Below are 22,134 nucleotides of genomic sequence, written 5' to 3'. Positions count from 1 at the left end.
TGTATTGGGATCTAATAGTAAGATATGAAACCCTCATTCTCATTTTTGTCAGAGCTCACAGAGAGAAGAACTTCCTTCTATATGTAGAATTTTTAGAAGAACTCATCCCTCTATTTTTTTTGCCTTGGACCATACAAACTATGGAAGATGGGTGTCTGTCCACATCAGGGACATGAAGTCTTTGCCCAGCACTATCAAGGATGAGTTTGAAAATCATTCACACTGGGTTCTCTCAAAGACATACAACAAGTTCTCTGCAATACCTTTCGACCAAGCTCATGAACAAGAGAATAAGATTGTGAAAGGTTGCGGTGGTGCAGTTGGTCTCACAGAAAACCCAAATGCTTTCAGACGATGGATAATCTCTGGACCAGAGTTGGGAAGATTGCTGAAAGAATTTGAAGAGGACTTTCTTCCTGAAAATACATACATACATACATCTTCCTCCAGCTCTTCGGGGGGACACCGAGGCGTTCCCAGGCCAGCTGGGAGACATAGTCCCTCCAGCGTGTCCTAGGTCTTCCCCAGGGCCTCCTCCCGGTGGGACGCACCCGGAACACCTTCCCGAGAAGGCGTCCAGGAGGCATCCGGAACAGATGCCCGAGCCACCTCAGCTTGGCCCCTCTCGATGTGGAGGAGCAGCGGCTCTACTCTGTGCTCCTCCCGAGTGACGAGCTTCTCACCCTATCTCTAAGGGATCGCCCAGCCACCCTGCGGAGAAAGCTCATTTCGGCCGCCTGTATCCGGGATCTTATCCTTTCGGTCATGACCCACAGCTCATGACCATAGGTGAGAGTAGGAACGTAGACTTACTGGTAAATCGAGAGCTTCGCCTTGCGGCTCAGCTCTTTCTTCACCACGACAGACCCGTACATCGACCGCATTACTGCAGAAGCTGCACCGATCCGTCTGTTAGTCTCCCGTTCCATCCTTCCCTCACTCGTGAACAAGACCCCGAGATACCTAAACTCCAATCACCCTGGTCTGCCATTCCAAAGGCACTGTCCCCGACCGCCACGCGATGCTGCAGAGGCGTGTCAGCCAAGACAGCCCCATAACATCCAGAGACTTGAGGTACTCAGGGCGGTTCTCATCCACCCCCGGTGCCTTGCCACCGAGGAGCTTCTTAACTACCTCGGAGACTTCTGCTTGGATGATGGACGAGTCCACCTCCGAGCCCCCAGCCTCTGCTTCCTCAATTGAAGACGTGTCTTTCTTCCTGAAAATGACATAGATAATCCTAAAAACTTCCAGCATCATGAACAGTGTCTTTCCACACAGAAGACATTTCAAAGACATGTAGCCAACCTGTCTGAAACTATTAAAAGAATGGGCAACTTGGATGATTTTAAAGATCTAGACACTCCTGACAGCCATAACTGTGCAGATGAATCATCTGTAGCTAAAACAGAGTTTATCTTAGAAGACACAGGCTATATATCACATCAGGGCAAGCTGTATCTTCCTTTGGTTTCAGCAGCACCATGAGCAGTTGCAATCATGAAGAGACAGACACCTGGATTGCGGTTCATATACAGCATGCCCTGGAGCAAGGAGCAAAAACTGTCCATGTGCGTACTGTGGACACTGATGTCATTGTTATTCTTGAAGGTCTATTCCATGATTTACTTGTGATTCAACCTTTGACTGACATCTGGGTGGCTTTTGGCATGGGCAAAAAGTACATATTTTACCATATCAATAGCATATGTAAAAGTCTGGGTAAGGACAAGTTTCAAGCACTGTTGATGTTCCATGCCTATTCAGGGTGTGATACAACATCTGCTTTCACTGGGAAGGTTAAGAAGTCAGTTTGGCGAGCCTGGCAAGCCTATGATAAAGCCACTGAAGTATTTGCTTCCCTTGCCAGAAATCCATTCCAAAAATTAGATGCTGCTTCATGGCAGTTCCAAAAGTTTGAGAGACTGACTGTCATCTTACATTTACATTTACATTTAGTCATTTAGCAGACGCTTTTGTCCAAAGCGACTTACAAAATAGGACTAAATTAAGCGAGTCATCGTGAAGAGGCAAAAAACAACGCAAGAGGTGCTCAAAATACGAAGTTCAGTCATTGTTCAGAGTAGCATAAGTGAGGACATAAAGGAAAAGGAAAGGTAGGATATAAAGGAAAAGGAAAGGTTTTTTTATGAGGTTAAGTGCTCACGGAAGAGAAGGGTTTTCAGTTGTCTTTTGAATGTTGTCAGGGATTCTGCATTTCCGGATGAGGGTGGGGAGAGCATTCCACCAGCATGGAACTGTGAATGAGATGTTCTGGAAAGTGATTTTGTGGCTTTCTGTGATGGAACCACGAGTCGTTGCTCGTTGACCGATCGTAGGCTTCTGGTAGGGATGTAGACTCGTAGGAGTGAGTGAAAGTAGGAGGGAGCTGAGCCTGTGATAGATCTGTAAGCAAGCGTCAATGCCTTGAACTTGATGCGAGCAGCTAGAGGTAGCCAGTGCAAAGTGATGAAGAGAGGAGTGACGTGGGCCCTCTTGGGCTCATTGAAGACAAGACGAGCTGCAGCATTCTGAATCATTTATAGAGGTTTAGTTGCACATGATGGGAGTCCAGCCAGAAGAGCATTGCAGTAGTCAAGCCTAGAGATGACCAGGGCCTGGACGAGAAGTTGTGTTGCATGCTCAGTTAGGAAAGGCCTGATCTTCCTGATGTTGTGCAGTGCAAACCTGCATGATCGAGCTGTCTTTGAAATGTGATCTGTGAAGGTCAGCTGGTCATCCAATATCACTCCAAGATTTCTGACCGACCTTGATAGGGTGATTGATGATGAATCTAGCTGGATAGTGAAGTCGTGCTGTAGAGACGGATTGGCAGGGAGGACGAGAAGCTCAGTCTTTGCCAGGTTGAGCTGCAGGTGATGTTCCTTCATCCATGTCGAGATGTCCGCCAGACAGCTTGAGATCCGTGCAGCTACTGTGGGATCATCTGGTTGAAATGAGAGGAAGAGCTGTGTGTCATCAGCATAGCAGTGGTAGGAGAAACCATGTGCCTGTATGATGTGTCCCAGTGATGTGGTGTAGATGGAGAAGAGGAGGGGACCAAGAACTGAACCCTGAGGAACCCCTGTGGTCAGCTGATGTGCTTTGGATACCTCGACTCTCCATGCAACCCTGAAGGACCTACCTGTGAGATAGGACCCAAACCAGTGGAGAGGAGTTCCTGTGATGCCCAGTGATGAGAGGGTGGACACAAGGATCTGATGATTCACAGTATCGAAGGCAGCAGACAGATCCAGGAGAATGAGAACTGAGGACTTGGAAGCAGCTTTTGCGATCCGTAGGGCTTCTGTGACCGACAGTAGTGCAGTCTCAGTTGAGTGCCCTTTCTTGAAGCCAGATTGGTTGACATCCAGATGGTTGTTCAGAGACATCTTGTATGACAAGTCCAGTCCTTCAAGCTCCATTGTCCAGAAGAGGAAAGAACTCTTCTGCTATGGGAGTAGGACAATGGAGAAACTGCCACCCACCCAAGATACTCAACTGAAGCACATCAGACGGGCAGTTTATCAGACTGGAATCTGGGCGACCAGCACACTCTCACAGCAAGGTATTCCTTCTCCAAGGGACTATGGATTGACCAAGGAAACAGGGTCTTGGGAACCAGTTTGGATGACACTTCCAGAAGTCCCCACAGCCTGCAGAGAACTTCTCAAATGTTGCTGTAAGGGGGATTGATCCACCTGCAAAAGTGGCAAAGCAAGTCTAGACTGCTCACCTCTTTGCAAATGCAACTGTAGCGACTCATAATTATCAATTACAGGGCCAATAAAGACCATATTGTTAATACTTAAACATGTATTGAAGCTTTAGTTATCTAAAACTTCATAAACATAAATAAACATATCAAAATGTTAACTTTGGGATTCATTTGAATACTTTATCTTGTGCAGAAACTTGAAAATCTCTGTGTTTTTAAGCATATTTCATAGATAATGATATACTTCTAATATGACATGTTACAACATTTATTTCCAAGGGCTCCTAGGCCAAAATTACACTATAGACCCTAAGGAAACACCATGCAAAATATCACCTCGGTAACGGTATTTTCACTACGCCACCGGACTATAAAGAAAAACACGAACACTGTTGAAAGATACAGTACAACTTACCGAAATGTATATTCCTCATACATAATATCGATCAATCAGTGTTTTTCATCAGCGTGAAGAGGTCAATAAAACAGCTGGAGAACAATTATGTCACATTTACCTCAGGAAAGCCATTTAATGACCATAATATAGGCTATAGCACGTAGTTGGCAAGAAAAAAATAGCTATAGAGAGTATTTTGCTAAATATGTGTTCTATATTACATATTATATTTTTTACTTATATCATTAAATAAAGTTGTTATTATAATAAAAAAACGGCATTATATTTAATTATTTTTAACCTTAAATAATAGCCTACTACCAGCTGATAGGCTCTCTGTATGTTTACAGCATTAGGTGAGTTTTTTTTTTTTTTTTTTTTTTTTTAGCCAAATTAAGCCTATCTTGTGTAGCCTACCTAATATTAATAAATGAGTCAATATTAAATCAAATCACAATAATTGAATTGAACTGAAATAATAAAAAAGTGTAGCTTAATTGTACCATGTAAACATTGTAACATGCAATTGCGATGCAATTTTTTTACAATCAAACAAATCGAGAATCGAATCGAACCGTGACTTTAGAATCGAAAATGTAATCGAATCGAGGATTTGGAGAATCGTGACACCCTTAATGTTGAATAATAATCAGTGTATGACAGCAGCACTATATATAATGTGTGTGTTGTGTTCAGATCTTCAGGTGGAGTCTCCTGAGAGAGTGACAGAGGGAGATTCAGTCACTCTGAGATGTAAAAGCAGCTGCGCTCTGACTGACAGAGCAACATTCATCTGGTACAGAAACTCACAGCCATTAACTGAGAGAAGAGACAGAAACAATGAACTCCTGCTGCAGTCAGTCAGAAGAGAGGATTCAGGCAGATATAGCTGTGCTGTAGACGGACACACTCACATCTCTCCTGCTGTTCAGCTCAATGTCATGTGTGAGTGCAGATTGACTTTTCAAACATTACAAGGAATAAATATCTGAATTTATGATTTATAAAAATGTTTTAACCACAATTTTTAAGACTGCCCGACACCCGTGGGACACTTGCCATATACATTTATAACAATAATATCTTAGTCTAAACCTAAAGTAATCTTGACAAACTATATAGCATTTGAAAGCGTTCAGACTGTAGTTAAGATCACATATATGGAAAAATATAATCCATATATGGAAATCAAAGAGTCCTTATATGGTCACCAGGGGAGTCTGGATGTCATCTAGTGGAAAAGTTTGGTACTGCGCTCAAGAAATCATACTGATTTTTTTATTTTTTATTTTTTTTTAAGGTATCAACCTAAAATTTGTCTCAGAATTTGTTCAGATATTTAGCTTTAATGTTCTTATAGTTTTAGTTGAAAATGTTTTCTTGAAGTTTTAGTTGAATTTTTTTTTGTAAAATATATATTTATATAAAATATAAAAATATGTATTTTACATTTTGATAAACTTAAACTTCTATGATGCTTTTTGTAAACTTAAAAAAATAAAATAATAATAATAATAATAATCTGTGAAGTGTTCCCTTTAAAAAGATTTTAAGACTTAAGTCTGTGCTCTGAAGTATTTAAGATTTTTAAAGGCACTATTATGCAAAATTCACTTTACATGGTGTTTGAACATAAATGTGTCGGCAGTGTGTGTGTACACAACCACCCTATAATGATAAACATCTTCCCATTCTTCTTTTTTAATCCCCATAAATCAGGTATTTACTTTCTGTTTTCGGTCGAAGTCCATAGTAGTCGATTGTCGAGTTCTCCACTGAACTTGACAATCAACTATTGTGGACTTCGACCGAAAATAGGAAGTAAATACAGGTATGTGCGCTGGCTGAAATAACATCACTTTTATTCATATCTTTCACATCTACTGCAGTCAGATTCACTCGTGTTCACTCTGAAGGAATCACTCACATGACCTGTGCACTTGTAATGACACATCAAGGATGTTAAGAGGCTAAAAGCAGGTTTAAAACTTGCCCCATTGAAGTCAACAGGGTGCAAATTTTAAAAATAGAATAACTCGGTGTAGGCAACACCGATTTTTGTCGTTGTTCTCTGTATTGACAGCACTCCAAATGTACAAAAAAATGAGCTCAATGTTAAAATTGACTGGAGTTCTCCTTTAATCGAAATCCACACGGGGTTAGTTTCTCTTTTTCTTCCCAGTTCAACTTAGAAATAAAAATAAAATAAAAATAACAATTATATTTTAATTATTTCACACAATAAACCCTTCTCTTTAAAATAAAAATAAAAACAGGCAATGAACAAATGATAAAGACCAATTCAACTGTCAATATTATAGACAGTTCAAATATCTGTAGATGCAGTGTGTTTTTCCAAATACTAGTCTCTGAATTCAAAAGAGAAAACAATATCGTCCATACCCCAGTAAACGTTAGATGCAACAGTTCAGGCCTACCGTCGTGGTGAAAGGGGAAAATAGAATACTGTCGATTGAGAAGAGAAGAGAAAAGAGTTCGACGTCAGTTCACTCTGTCATCCTGCACAGTTCTTTTCCTCCGTCCGGGGAAACTAAGCAGAGGGTCCGATGAAATCGTTCGATGGTTTCGCTTTAATCAGGATTCGCTGGGAGGCTCCGCCATCTTGTTCCACACAGTGATGAGCTCAGTCCGTGTCATCGCCGTGTCCACAATAAAAACACTCAAAACTAACTCAAAATCACTCATAACAGCAAAATATAGTTCAGTTCAAATAAAATAAATATATCTCTAGACGTTTTGTCTAGTTTTATGTCAAAATCACTGTTATTTTCTCTCAGAAATATCTCTGCCGATTTCTCTGTGCTTACATCTCATCTCTCTCTACGCGCGTTCTGACGTCATCCCCCCCCCCCCATTCACTTAAGGTCCTTTCACACTGGACGCGATTTTGACGCACGAATAATTCGCGCAATGGTTTTATTTTTTGATCAGCTGTTTGTGTAATGAGCGCTTCCACACCGAACGCGAATGTGCAGCGGCGAAATAACGACTTTTATTTTTTCCGCTTCGATGTCGATTTTTTTTTTCCACTTTTGCGGCGACAGAAAAGGCTTCAGCCAATCGCATACTACAAGGACAATGATTGTGTGGCGTAGCATTGCCAACCAACTCGGTTATCACGACTGTGAGTATGTTGTGTGATAGTTTTCGTCGTTGTATAGTCCTGTGAAAGATAGAAAGCTAATCGTCAAAGATAGAGATAGAGACCGTGTTTACGCAGCTCATGTGATGGGTTTTGACGCGAACTATTCGCACACGAACTATTCGCTTTTTCGTTACGCATCCGGTGTGAAAGGGCCTTTACTCTCTCCTGATAGGTCGTCAGTGAACTACACATCACATTCTCTTAAAGGTCCTGTTCTTTGTGATCCCATTTTTCAAACTTTAGTTAGTGTGTAATGTTGCTGTTAGAGCATAAATAATACCTGTGAAATTATAAAGCTCAAAGTTCAATGCCAAGCGAGATATTTTATTTAACAGAAGTCGCCTACAGTGAACGGCCGGTTTGGACTACATCCCTCTACTTCTTTCTTTAATGACGTCACTAGAACAGTTTTTTGACTAACCTCCGCCCACAGGAATACACAAAAAAGGGGGCGTGGTCTTGTTGCGCTCCCACGGAGAAGAGGAAGAGTTGCGTTTGTAGAGTGTGTTTGTCGCCATGTTGTCTCGTCTGTAGCTGTCGGTGTTGTTGGTGGTGTCGGTGTTTTACTCGGTGGAGCATCAGGTGCTTTTGTGATGTACATTTGGTAAGAAGTTCATTTAAACAAGTAATAAAAACTCAGTGAGTGTTTTAGCGCAATTTTCTGACGTCATGGGATCACAACACTAAGAGATAGTAAATCTTTTTATGTGTTTTTTTTTTTTTTTTTTTTTTTTTTTTTTTTTTTTGTGTGCGTTCCCGAGTTTAGACCTTCCTTAACATAATGCCGAAAACCCGAAGTCTCTAGGTGGTCTGGTTGAGGAGGAGATAGAAGTGCAAGATTGGTGCGCACAGACAGAACAGAAATCATGAGTTAACAAGCGCAATTTTGTCCGTAGGAAAATTGCGCTAAAAATCTAATTCTCTATGTATGATGAATCACTGTATTACATTTAGGTTAAAGGGACACTTCACCCATTTGCATTAAGCTTTGCATTGTTAGAAACCCAGTCATATATTATAACAAACGTGGATTTTTCATTAATTTTTCCCTGAGATGGGAGAAATAAGGATTTAAGTGTTTTACTTCCTGCTTATTATGACGTAAAAATCATAATTTTGCGTCATAATAAGCAGGAAGTCACATTTCATTGAAAAGTGTAGAGACTACAAACACTAGCTCCTCATTATTCCAGGGGGCGGGACCCGCTCACGCTACAGACCTATTACAGATCAGTGGGTGGGACTTCACTTTCTGAAACTAAAAGCAATATCCTCCATCTTGTTTGGAAGCTAAGCTAACAGGCGCTGTGGAGACAGATGTAAAGTTATGACAATAGCGGAGGAGAGTGCTCAATATGATATAGAAGAAGAGGATTTCGGAAGTCTGATGCTCGAATCAGGTGTTTGTGGCTACCTTTACAAGCCACATTATAGCGAAGAGCAGCCGAGGCAGAAGACCTGCCTGCCGCGGACGAGAAGCCCAGACTGGCTCAAGCTGGTGGCGCCGGTGATCTCACTATGCAACTACGAACACAGAGATAGAGTCCGTCTGCTGCGAAGAATTTAAACGATGCCAATTTCTCCTGGACGAAATCTCTGAATCAGACGAGGACACGGACGTTTGTGTTGTGAACTATCCTAGTTTCGCACCGCATCTGACTGAACATCCCGGTAACGTTACCATGCAATAATTCACCACTTCGAAAGAAATACAAATGAGGAGTAATTCACTAATGAGTTCGCCAACTAACTAATGTTAGACATTTTGTGTGAAATGAATTTCAAGCTCCGGTGGTAGCTAGCCTTATAGACGGATGAGTGATTCATATGCTGTTCTGGATTAGTGGGAGTGGCTTGCGGAGCTGTGCAATGTGGTGCATTGTGGGAGTTGTTGTCTTTCATACAAATGCGTCCTGAAGTTACTTTCTTTCTTTCCTCGGTCAAGAAGGCACCAAATTCAAAATTTATTTTACATTTCGACTACATATATGACCCACTTTCAATAAAGATCAATGTTCCCATGGGTGAAATGCTCCTTTAAGGGCTCATAGATCCTGCAGTATTGATATATATCGATTCTCACAAGCTACTTATTTGGTATTGATTCCATTAAAAAATATCAATATTAAAATTGTTAATGATAAAACATGGGTTTCTGCATCACTTTTATTTGTTTTTAATACATGTTTCATGTTTGCTCCAAAACACTCCTGACATTTAGCTGGAGTTTGTTGGGTGATATGCCTTTAACTGTAATTAAATGTTTTCTTTTAAAAATAATTTATTAAAATCACATAGCAATTTAAGAAATAACTGGTTTTGACATTGGCATTGTTAAACCTGTAACAAAAGGTATTGGTATTGGATCAAAATAAAAAAGTTTGTAATCGGCCATCGCTAACAATCCCTCAAACTGCCACCAGAGGTCACATCTCCTGCGTCTGACATCAACCTCGATGAGCCTCACCTGTAAATCACTATCATTCATCTTCATTCTTCAACAAAGAAAATGATCATCATTTTTCTTTAGTTTAGTTTTTTATTATTGTCTTGTTGAAGGAGAGGAATTTACAGTTAAAGACCAGGACCAGATATGATGAATGAAGACCAGGAGTCAGAAGTGCAGTCAATTGATGAAAGTTTTCCTGAAGAAAGTTTGCAGTTTCATCAGCAGAATCAGCTTCAATACTCAGACAGGAGTTCGTAGGCCGTTCTGCTGTACATTCCCATTTTCACACCAATTATACTCTCACACAATCATGAAGCTACGTCATCGCGTTGTCTTGTTTGCTTGCGTTTGTTCAGAGTTTCGGTAGTGAGGCGCGGCCTAAGCCAGCTCACGCTATTCATACAGTGTGTTTGTAGCGTTCAGTAGGAAGAAGCAGTCAGGCAACAGGAGGTGACAGTAACTGTAAGTGTTTTTGTATCTTTTGTTTCTTGTATCTTTGTAAAGACCAGCGACTCCACCGAGCAAGGACATCGACAAGGCACTTGAGTATTATTTTTCTTGTTATTTCCTTCCTCCTTCTACACAATTTGTTCTCATCTTTCTTGTGACCTGTCTTCACTATGTGCACACCGCCACACCGGCTGCCTTCTCCACTAACTTTACTTTCTCACACACCCCTCGGCTGACCGGAAGGAGAGGAGGTACTGGTCTTCACATCTCTATTGATTGGAAATTGTATCCTTTACCATCCGTGTGTGACAACAGCTCATTTGAATCACATTCAATTACTATCACCACCATTCCTATTGAAAATCCCTTTAGTAGTTGTTTATCCTCCACCAGGTCAGTTTGGCAGTTTCTTGTGTTACTCTCATCCTTCCCTGAGGATGGTACTCCTCTCCTCGTTCTTGGAGACTTCAACATTCACCTAGAAAAGCCTCAGGCTGCTGATTTCCACACTCTACTCGCCTCATTCGACCTCAAACGAGTATCTACTGCCGCTACTCACAAATCAGGAAACCAATTAGACCTTATTTACACACACTACTGCTCCACTGGCCATACACTGGTCACTCCACTGCACACAATCTCAGATCACTTCCTCCTCACTCTTAACCTCAACCTGCCTCAGGACACAACACACACTCCTCCACAGGCCACCTTTACGCTCAATCTCACCCTCTCGCCTTTCCTCTTTGGTCTCATCCACACTTCCTCCACCTGATCAGCTCTCAACACTAGATACTAACAGTGCAACTTATAATCTTTTCTCCACTCTAACATCGAGTTTGGACAACTTCTGCCCCCTTTCCTCCAGGCCAGCCTGGCGCTGGCGCTGGCGCTGAAAACACACGGCCGCTTCACTCAATTGAGCCACAAAATAAAATAAAAACAATACAGGTACCCTTGTTGAAGATTTGGATCTATAAAATCACAATCGGTCACAGTCTGTCAGGCTCCAAACCGGAATCCATCTCACCGCCACGAGACGCACTCAACAGCCGTCAACAGTGCGCTATTCATCCAGCGGCTCGGACGCTAACCAACGTGGTATCTCGCTCCGTTCAGCAGTGCACGGGACTCCAGTCACCAAAGTGCCCGAAATAACATCCGTTGTCATTCTCCTTCACAACGAACGCAACCATAGACAGTTCACTCAGAATGTACTGGCTCGCCACCAGTGGTTCATCCGTGCATGTCTGTGGTGCACTTTAAATAAACTCGAACTTCGCTGTCACGCTTAGCCAGCAGTAACTCAGTTCAAAGTCCACTCTAATATCCTTGAGATGAACTATAATGCATACATTTTTATACACAATTCACACTTTCCAGAGAGTTGTCTCGCCGACATCCCACACCTGTCTTCATCTATATCTTGTGCATTCTCTGCCTCTCCTCCCGCTTCTCGTCCCGCCCCTCCTCATATCCTGATACTTGATAGGTTATTATTCACAAAGTATCCAATCACATTATAAAGAAAGAAAAATAACAGGCCCTAAAAGTTAGGTTATCTATAAACACATTTTTCCACAGTACATTTTAACCTAACTTTATACATTTTTGTATACAACTTTGTAGAAAACTATTTAGATCTGAAACCTCTAACAAACTAACCTGGGCTACATGTCAACTAGTCTCTCCCCTGTGAAGGCTTCCCTCCCCTCCCTTTACCTCTGTACAGATAAAACATTGTCGGGATCATTCCGGTTCGCGTGGCTATGCGGAAGCAATAAACAATTCTGTATCATACATTTTTAAGGGCAGACAAGTAGTTTGTTGAGGGTTGCTTTGTAAAGAAGGACTACACGCCTGTGCACATATATATTCAAACGCACATACTTATAGATTAGACATGTAATGTACATGTGCAGGCCATCAGCATTCTCACAGGTTCACGTTTTTGAAGTTTGCGCAGAGATAACAGAGATAACCAGAGCACATTAAGGGTTTTCTGTCAGAACGGTGTCATGTTAGCGGCCCCCAAGTTAATAACTAATTATTGTTGCGAAGGAAGTGAATCAATCTAAACTAACTTTAGCTGGACAATACCTTTATTCTAGAGCTGCTGTAAAGCCAAAACAATATCTTTAACTGTAATCTCCTATTATCACTGTAAAGCTGCTTTGAAACAATATATTGTTAAAAGCGCTATATAAATGAAGGTGACTTGACTTGACTTAGCCGCTACACAGCTAACGCTGTGCTACGCTGGGAAGGGGCCATATTTTGAATGGTTGTCAATGGAGGAGAGTCTTCATAACAGTGAATAAACCGCTTTAGTGAGGAAATAACTTATCATTTAATGAATCGACAGCCCATCGGTTAATCTTCAACATGTTTGCTCCAGTAGTAATGAAAAGATTCACCTTGAACTCTGTCATGGAAACTAGCATGTATAAACTTTAATTTAACAATTTAATAACCAATTAAAAATGAATTTATACCTGTATGATATTACTCTGTCGCCACATTGGACCAGCGGTTTGGAAAATGGATGGATGGATGATTCAGTTGCGGCGCCATCTTCTGGCGAGAGACGCTGGAATTAATTTGACACGACTCTCACGGTGCATTGTGGGTATTCTCTAGCCGTTGAGCGTACTTCTGTTGTACACTTGTTATTGCGGTGTATTGTGGGATTGAATGAGTGAACTCGATAACGTCCACTATGGTTTTAGACACCACTACAAATGGCTGTTTTCTCAAATAATGCCCTATTTAAGGGTATAGTGCAGGGGTCGGCAATAGGCGGCCCGCGGGCCAAAACTGGCCCGCCAGCAATATTTTCTGGCCCGCCGGATTATTTTGGAAGTCCGTTTTTTTTTTTTTTTTTTTTATCAGCCAATTTTTATTTTACAATAACGGTTTACAAATAGGCCCCGTGTATCATTCGTTACTTATTATTTATTCGGGTATAACACACTGATAAATAATATTACCTGATAAAAAATATTTGCACTAAATGCTGCACAAAACTCTTCCACTACTTGAGAAAAGCCGTAGCCGCGCGGTGATTTCACTGCCGCATACTGTGTGAAACGGCCATAAGGAATCATGCGGCGCGGGATTAAATTTTAAAGTATAAAGAGTAAAGACGGTAGCGGTCGGAACTCTGGTGTACCTATACTTTGGACGGAGCGGGCGGTCTTACTGACAATAGCCCACTCCCGACATCTTTTGACAGCGTATCCGCACTTCATTCTGGCCAGCTGTAAAACTTCTGAGGAGCTGTTTGGTACTGAAACCATTGTCAGTTAACAACATTCTTTTTTTTTGCAAGGATGTTTGAAATAGTTTGGCAGAAAATAGCCTACTTCATTTGTCAGTAGGGCAATATGGTTTTCGTTTATGTTGCTTAGAAATTTGAGTGATAGGCTTTGTCCTATTTAATTTATGTTATTTATATTTCATTAATTTTTTCTGTGAACTTTTTTTCTCTGCTGACAGTAGCCTAAGCCTACAATGTTAAAATAATATTTTATGTTGACACGAACACATTTTTTGTATAGCATTTATAATTGTTATAGGCTACTAATCTCTCTCTTTCCATTAGAGACATTTAATGTGAGATTCTGGAAACGAGATCTAAATTTTGCGGACCCGTCAGGTCGGTAAATAAAGCGGGTGAACACAGTGTATTTTAAGCAGTTGCTGAATAGAACCTTGTGGGAGCGGGACGGAAAAAAACAGTCCCGCGCAGACCTCCTTAAACCATAGGTGTGTATGTGTATGTGTGTGTCCCGAATAAATAATAATAATAAAAAAGGAATAAAGTTCAAAAGTCGGACTGTAAGCAAATTAGGCATGATTGCTATTCACAGCTTTATTAAAATGGCTGTAATATGTTAACACATAGTACTTGATCTGTTTAAAATGATTTCATTGATATATGCAATGCAGGCGTTAAGAGTATTCATTAAGAGTATTTAATTTGTATCCATAGGGCTACTCCGTGTAGCTGGCCCGCCATCTACTGGCTAAAAAAAAAATTGGGCCCGCGGCCAAAGTTACTTGCCGACCCCTGGTATAGGGGACGATTTCAGACACAGCCTCAGTGACGTCAAGGCTGTAATGCAATTGGTTATCAAGGCACACGTGATCCAAGTTAGCCGTTACACTTTTTCCAATGGTAGAACCACAGATCTCCCAGTAATAAGACCATCTCTGGTATAAAGCAGGCTTTAGGTGATCGTCAGCTCCTAACGTCCGGTCTGAAGCTGCTGGCCTGAAACTGCTGTCACGTATATAGTTCTGCAGTCAGACACATCTCGTCTCATATGTGCTCGTTCAATCCCTCAAACTGCCACCAGAGGTCACCATCTCCTGCGACTGACATCAACCTTGATGAGCCTCACCTGTAAATCACTATCATTCATCTTCATTCTTCTACACAATTATTCATCTTCAACTTTCAGAAAAGAGATCATGGTTTTTCTTTAAGTAGGTTTAGTTCAGTAATGTTGTTCTCTTGTTGAGGGAGGGACTGTGATGTTTCCATCGCTGGTCATTAATAAACAGTGTTATCCACACTCACTGTAAAGCTAAAGTGCTTGTGTTAAAACAGTCAGTCATTTGGTTGCTGTTGATCTGATGATCTTCAACACGGTAAGACAAACACACTCTTGCTTAAATGAAACTGATGATTATTGCTCATATAACATGCGTGTCTTTACATGAGAAATGTTAAGAATAGGATGATTTACATATACTTGTTTAAGTGATGATCATATTAATGCTGTATTATAGATATATGTTATGCTGATGTCGATCAGAATGGCTCCTCCTCTTCCTCTGATCTTCTTTCTGCTCATGATTCACGGTGAGTCTCTCTTACATTCACATTAGAAACACTCTGATTGTTTTATTTAAGGCCTCATGAGCGGCTGATCTGCACTTTCTTCTGTCCTGTTCTCACATATTTCTCTCTGAAACAGGAAGTTTGTGTTGAACATGTCAAACGCCCGTCCCTTTTAGAAATGTCCAATAGTGTCACATGGTCCAATAGTGTCACATGGCCAATAGTGTCACCAATGTCACATGGTTTAGGGGGAGGGACTTTCTCAAAGTCCAGAGCATTTGATTGGACAAAAATCACTTTAGCAGCAGATCATGAATATGTTTGGCTCATTTTCTTGGAAGTGAATGTGTACATGTTAAAGGGACACTCCACCCATTTGCATTAAGCTTTGCATTGTTAGAAACCCAGTCATACTATTGAATGGTCGTGCAACACTCTCTCATTTTCCCCTGAGACGGGAGAAATCCGTTATTTACCTTTTACACTTCCTCCTACAATGACGCAAAAATCGTCATTTGACGTCATTGTCGGAGGAAGTGTTAGAGGGGGGGATTTCTGTTGAGACTACAAGCACTAGTTCCTCATCTTTCCCAGGGGGCGGGACCCGCTCACGCTACAGACCTATTACAGATCAGTGGGTGGGACTTTACTCTCTGAAACTGAAAGCAATATCCTCCATCTTGTTTGGAAGCTAAGCTAACAGGCGCTGTGGAGACAGATGTGAAGATATGACAATAGCGGAGGAGAGTGCTCAATATGATATAGAAGAAGAGGATTTCGGAAGTCTGATGCTTGAATCAGGTGTTTGTGGCTACCTTTACAAGCCACATTATAGCGAAGAGCAGCCGAGGCAGAAGACCTGCCTGTCGCGGACGAGGAGCCCGGACTGGCTCGAGTTAGGGCGGACTGGTGGCGCCGGTGATCTCACTATGCAACTACGAACCGCTACGAACACAGAGATAGAGTCCGTCTGCAGCAAAGAATTTCAACGATGACAATTTCTCCTGGACGAAATCTCTGAATCAGACGAGGACACAGACGTTTGTGTTGAGAACTATCCTAGTTTCGCACCGCATATGTTCTGACTGAACATCCAGGTACCATGCAATAATTCACCTTTTCGAAAGAAATACAAACGAGGAGTAATGCACTAATGAGTTCGCCAACTAACTAGACATTTTGTGTGAATGTGAAATGAATTTCAAGCTCTGGTGGTAGCTAGCCTTGTAGACGGAAGAGTGATTTCTCTTATAGGCAAATATGCGCTTTCTGGATTAGTGGGAGTGGCTTGCGGAGCTGTGCAATGTGGTGCATTGTGGGAGTTGTTGTCTTTCATACAAATGCGTCCTGAAGTTATTTTTTGTCTTTCCTCGGTCACGAAGGCACCAAATTCAAAATTTATTTTACATTTCGACTACATATATGACCCACTTTAAATAAAAAACAATGTTCAAATGGGTGGAATGCCCCTTTAAATATTTATCATGTCAAAGGACTTCACTAGTATAAATAAGCTCTGAGCTGATAGATAAGAACTAAAAGCCACAAACCTAATATGTTGATGTCATTGGGTATTAATTAAATCAACTTTGATTATTTTCTTTGTCTTATTTTCTTCGTCTTATTTTTCATATATTTCATTATTTGAGAGTGCATCATGTTGTTCGTGGCTGATTTCTTTGAGATTCAAGCTGAAGCTGAGTAAATAAGCTTTCCATTGATGTATGGTTTGTTAGGATAGGACAATATTTGGCCGAGATACAACTATTGAAAATCTGGAATCTGATGGTTTATTTATTAAAAATTATTAAAAGGGGGATTATTAAAAATAATCAAAATATTGAGAAAATCGCCTTTAAAGTCGTTCATTTATGTTCAAGATTGTGCTGCATTTACTCACAAAAATAAATGTTTTATATATTTACGGTAGGAAATGTACAAAATATCTTCATGGATCATGATCTTTACTTAAAGGAGAACTCGGCAACTCTAGCGAACTCTAGTCACTTCTTTGCTGATTTTTCCTTTTGTTGTCACATGTTTTCCCCACGAGCTCCCCCTACAGCTGTGGGGGGGCGGATATTTCACAACACGGTCGTAAAAAACTCACTTGCGGCGGCCTCCTCCCCCTCTCTACAGCTGCTCATGTGCGTTTGTTTTGATCGGAGCAAGCCAACTGTATCGTGTGGAGCTATGTCTACCGAGGTGGGTAATCTGGTAATACACATAGACTGTAAAAAAATAATAATACATGCGTGTGTGTTTATGTCGAATTGCTGTAAAGCAATTCGTGTTTCGCGCTCGTTCTCGCTTCTCACGAGACTTCCAATTTCTATCTTGCCGGGACGGTAGTCCCCAAGTTGCAAGGTTGGTTTTCCGCCTGGGAACGCTGGGGGGAGCGGGGAAAGTCACCAATATCACCAGAACAGGTTGTTTAACCATCCAAATGAATTCTAGACAGGTTTATTAAGTTAAAAAAGTTACCAAGTTCTCCTTTAATATTCTAATGATTTTTTGGCATAAAAGAACAATCGATCATTTTGACCCATACAATGTATTGTTGGCTATTGCCACAAATATACCCGTGCGACTTGTGACTGTTTTGAGATCAGTCAAAACAATAAAAGTTTTATTTAACTTTTTAATAAAAGTTACATCAATAATCAAATGCTAATTTAAAAAAAAAAAATGTCTTAAGTCTACCTTTGAAAATGTCATCGTTCTGAGCTTCCCTAAGATCAAGAGGCAGAGAATTCCAAAGGACAGGAGCATATGAAGAAAAAGCCCTGTCACCCATAGATCATAAGCGTGTATGCGGAACAACCAACAATTGTGGAGATCGCAGTCTCTGATTTGGGGTTTAGGAAATTAACAATTCAGATAAATAATAAGAAGCCAAGCAATGCTTTATATGTCAGCATCATAATTTTACAATCAACTCTGAGTCTGACTGGGAGCCAGTGTAAGGACTCCAAAACTGGAGTAATATGATCACATACCCTGGACCCAGTTAATATAGTGCACATATTTAGCAAATGGTCTATAGCTAAATTTTTTTTCTAGCCAACTAACGTGCTATGGTGATTAAATGGCTTTCCTGGGGTAAATGTAATGTTATGCTTCTCCAGCGTTATGTAACGTTATGTGATATACTTGTTCTCCAGCTGTTTTATTGACTTCTTTACGTGAGTTGAAAAACACTGATTGATCGATATTATGTGTGAGGTGTTGCACACACAGAAGAGGCTGTGTTTTCTGGTGGCACAGATCATTTTTATTTCTGTCACACGCTGTACAATCTGAAAATTCAACAAAGACAACAATTCATTAGTTTTTGTTTCACTGTGTTGAAAGGTTGAAATAGCTGGCAGTGTGACTCCTTGTCAAAAAGTGAAACGCCCTGCGGCTCACCACTGCCCCCTAGCGTCACCCGCCAGTATACGCAGGTTTAAGTGATGTTAAAGGGTACATAACATGCACAGTTTCACCTAATCTCATGTTAATCTTGAGTACCTATAGAGTAGTAGTGCATCCTTAATATCTCCAAAAAGTGTTTAGTTTTATTATATTTATAAAAGAAAAATACAGCTTTCCGATTCTCTCCGGAAAAAGCCGAGCTCTTGGAGGCGGAGCTATAGAGCCAAGCGGTAGCTTTCCAGCAAAAGACAGAAATCCGATCCAGTTGTACTTACATGAATGGGGTCTTTTATCACTGGGACCGCTCCACGTTTTAATAGCAAACGATTTGCAAATCCAGCGTCGACCTGGGCCTTGTTAATAAAACATTCGTCACTGAAATGACCAGAACACACAACCGCACTTGGTTGGTACACTCCGTTGCTGCCCCGGAAAAACAAACTGCATCCACTGTTCCTGTAACACTGGGTTCTTAAAATGCTATTGAAAAGTTTCTCCCTCTCTGGTCCCATTATCACAAAATTAGTTCCGTCCCAAACATTTGTGGGTAAAATGTGCCTCTCTGCCAGCCATTCTAAGAATAAAAATATTAGAATGCTCTTTCAGCAACTTTATGTCTCTATTCCTCATGTTATGTTTTATTGGAATAGTTTAGTAAATGACATACCTTGGAAAAAAGTTTGGTCTTTACCTTATCGATACCTCCTAACTAATAAGGTGAGAGAAATTTCTTTTAAAATTCTGTATAAATATTACCCAACTAAAATGTTAATTTCACACAGATTAAAAAAAAATATCGACACCAGCTGCTCTTTTTGTAATAGTACTCCTGAAACTCTGGCTCATTTATTCTGGTCCTGCAGTCATGTGGAAAAATTCTGGTCTGAGATTTTAAGACTTCTGCAAATTAACATCCTCCCAAATGCATCATTTTCCTTCAAAAATGTCATCCTTAGTTTTTATGAACATGAAGAAGACAGTAGATACTATGTTATTAACCTGATTTTTATTTTAGTTCATTGCTTGACTTGAAGTCTTTGTCACTTATGATGTTGTATTTTGTAATGTGACGGTTTATACCTGCTCTGAGACACATCAAACTTGCAACACTGTATTCGCGTCCAGCGGTAGACTGAACAGAGGCATAAAACTCCCGCAATGTCTCATTTAAAAGAGAAGCAGAGTAGGTCTCGAAATCACAATTGTTCTGTCTTTGGCGCAAAAAGTCAGTGAAAGTGTGAAAGTGGGGGGGGTCAACCCATATTTATAAACATACTAGCCTATGGTAACAGTTGTAGGACTCCCTGTTGCCTCTCTTACCTATATTTGTCCTGACGTAGATGCTCTCCCTACCGATTTTGTTGTGTTATCCTCCTCGTCCGTCTCTCCCCCCATTTCACAAAACTGAGCAAATAGAAAGTTTTAAAAAAGCTAGCTAGCAAGTAGCAACTAAACTCACACTGTTTCATCCTGGATGTGTGTGGATGCGTGTGACCGACCGACAGCACAAGCAGTTGCTAGGCGATAGGCGATAAGTTGAGCTTCCAATCAAATAAAAGTAAACGCCTGGCATTGGCCAATCCACTGTTTTACCCATTTTTACCCGTTTACGGACACATGATTGGATGTACACAACCATGAAGAAAACACAGTAACAGTAGAAGGCAACAGTTTAATTTGAAACCAGGAAATTCTACTTTAGAAGTACATTTTCACAAAAAATCGGGATATATATATAAATTTTCCGGGACTGTCGCTCAAAAAAGAGAACAATCCCTGGAAAACCGGGACGGGTGGCAACGCTACTCACTCTGTTTGCAAGTGTAACTGTGTTACTATGGTTACCAATGTTTATAGTAGCGGATTAATTTCGAACTGTAATCAAACTGACTGGAACTACCTGTGCAGTAAACGGTTTTACTGCACACCTTCCAGCCAATCAGAATCGAGTATTTAAACAGCCCGTGGTATAATATACAATATTCAGTGCAATACTATACAGTACTTGCGGTGCATACAGTATTTATTCACTCACCACTGTCAGGTGTCAGTACTACTTTTTTATGTAATTGCAAAATTTGTTTACTTTCTTACAATAAATATATAAATATTTCTCCTGTAACCGCATGCTTTGGATTCTGTGTTCTCCATTCTTCATGTAGTGTCTAACGAATGATCTGTAGTGTTTCTAATATTGACTGATGTGTGTAAGATCTGAAAGCATTGTTTGATTTTGCCAGAAGAGTCAGAGATTCTCTGAATGAGTTTTGAACATTTGCTTTTTTGTTTAAGGTTTTGAGAAAGTGAGTGATGGTTTCAAGAAATGTGTTTTAGCAATTCAGAAAAACTGTAATTGTGCAGCTTGTTGTTTTTGGCTGATTTCTTGGTTCTCTCTTCACTCCTCTGTCTTAAAGTAATTCACACTGAGATTATTTATTTACATTTATCTTATATTTCCTGTAATGAGTCGCTGTTTTCAAATAGTAATAAAGTATTGTCATGTTTTCATGGCCCAATATAACAGATAAAACAACATTTACAGTTTGATGAATTCTGTGTTTCAGGGGTTTCTAGTGATGCTTGGAGTGTGAGTTACAGTCCTTCACACATCTGTGCACTAAAGGACTCAACAGTTATAATGAGATGCACTTATACTTACCCTACTGGATATCAGATCGAGAAAGTGTTCTGGACAAAAGGCCCATTCCAAGAGGGTGTTGAGCCTCCAGATCTGTCTGAGGACCCTGAATACAGTCAGAGGCTTCAGTATCTGGGAGATAAACAGCAGAACTGCAACATCAGACTGAGTCATGTGACACTGAAGGATTCACGCATGTACTATTTCAGATTCATCACTGATAAACCTGGTGGAAGCTGGTTTGGTAAACCTGGAGTGACTCTTACTGTCACAGGTGACTTTGGTGAGGTTTATCTCTTCTTCTGTGCATTATGTTGAATAATAATCAGTGTATGACAGCAGCACTAGATATAATGTGTGTGTTGTGTTCAGATCTTCAGGTTGAGTCTCCTGAGAGAGTGACAGAGGGAGATTCAGTCACTCTGAGATGTAAAAGCAGCTGCGCTCTGACTGACAGAGCAACATTCATCTGGTACAGAAACTCACAGCCATTAACTGAGAGAAGAGACAGAAACAATGAACTCCTGCTGCAGTCAGTCAGAAGAGAGGATTCAGGCAGATATAGCTGTGCTGTAGACGGACACACTCACATCTCTCCTGATGTTCAGCTCAATGTCATGTGTGAGTACAGATTGACTTTCTCTCTTTAACCCTCATGCACTTTAGATTTCTGGTCCAGGTCAAATTGACCATAATTGTATTCAATTCCCAAAAAATCACACTATGAAAAACAATCATGTACAAAATGAACTTTTAATATCAATACTTTTCACACATTGCAAAGAATAAGTATCTGCATTTATGATTTCTAAAATGTTTTAACCACTATTTTTAAGACTACCCGACACCCGTGGGACACTAGCCATTATACATTTATAACAATAATATCTTAGTCTAAACCTAAAGTAATCTTGACCAACTATATAGCATTTGAAAGTGTTCAGACTGTAGTTAAGATCCTTTAATCCATATGGAAATCGAAGAGTCCTTATATGGTCACCAGTGGAGTCTGGATCATCTAGTGGAAAAGTTTGGTACTGCGCCCAAAAA

The 22,134-nt window shown here is 40.5% G+C and overlaps 1 pseudogene across 1 annotated transcript in view; it reads left to right on the top strand.

The window, feature by feature from the left end:
• Positions 1-21,734, top strand: part of LOC307149040 (contactin-5-like) — a 36,149-nt pseudogene extending 14,415 nt beyond the window's left edge. The window contains exons 3-5 of the transcript in view: positions 4,812-5,060; positions 21,011-21,358; positions 21,457-21,734. The product of the transcript in view is annotated as a contactin-5-like (transcript). The remainder of the gene's footprint in view (positions 1-4,811; positions 5,061-21,010; positions 21,359-21,456) is intronic.
• Positions 21,735-22,134: the final 400 nt, after the last annotated feature.

Source organism: Squalius cephalus (assembly GCF_949319135.1).
Source record: "Squalius cephalus genome assembly, chromosome: 2".
Classification (NCBI taxonomy): domain Eukaryota; kingdom Metazoa; phylum Chordata; class Actinopteri; order Cypriniformes; family Leuciscidae; genus Squalius; species Squalius cephalus.
This window is presented reverse-complemented; position numbering and strand designations above follow the sequence as displayed.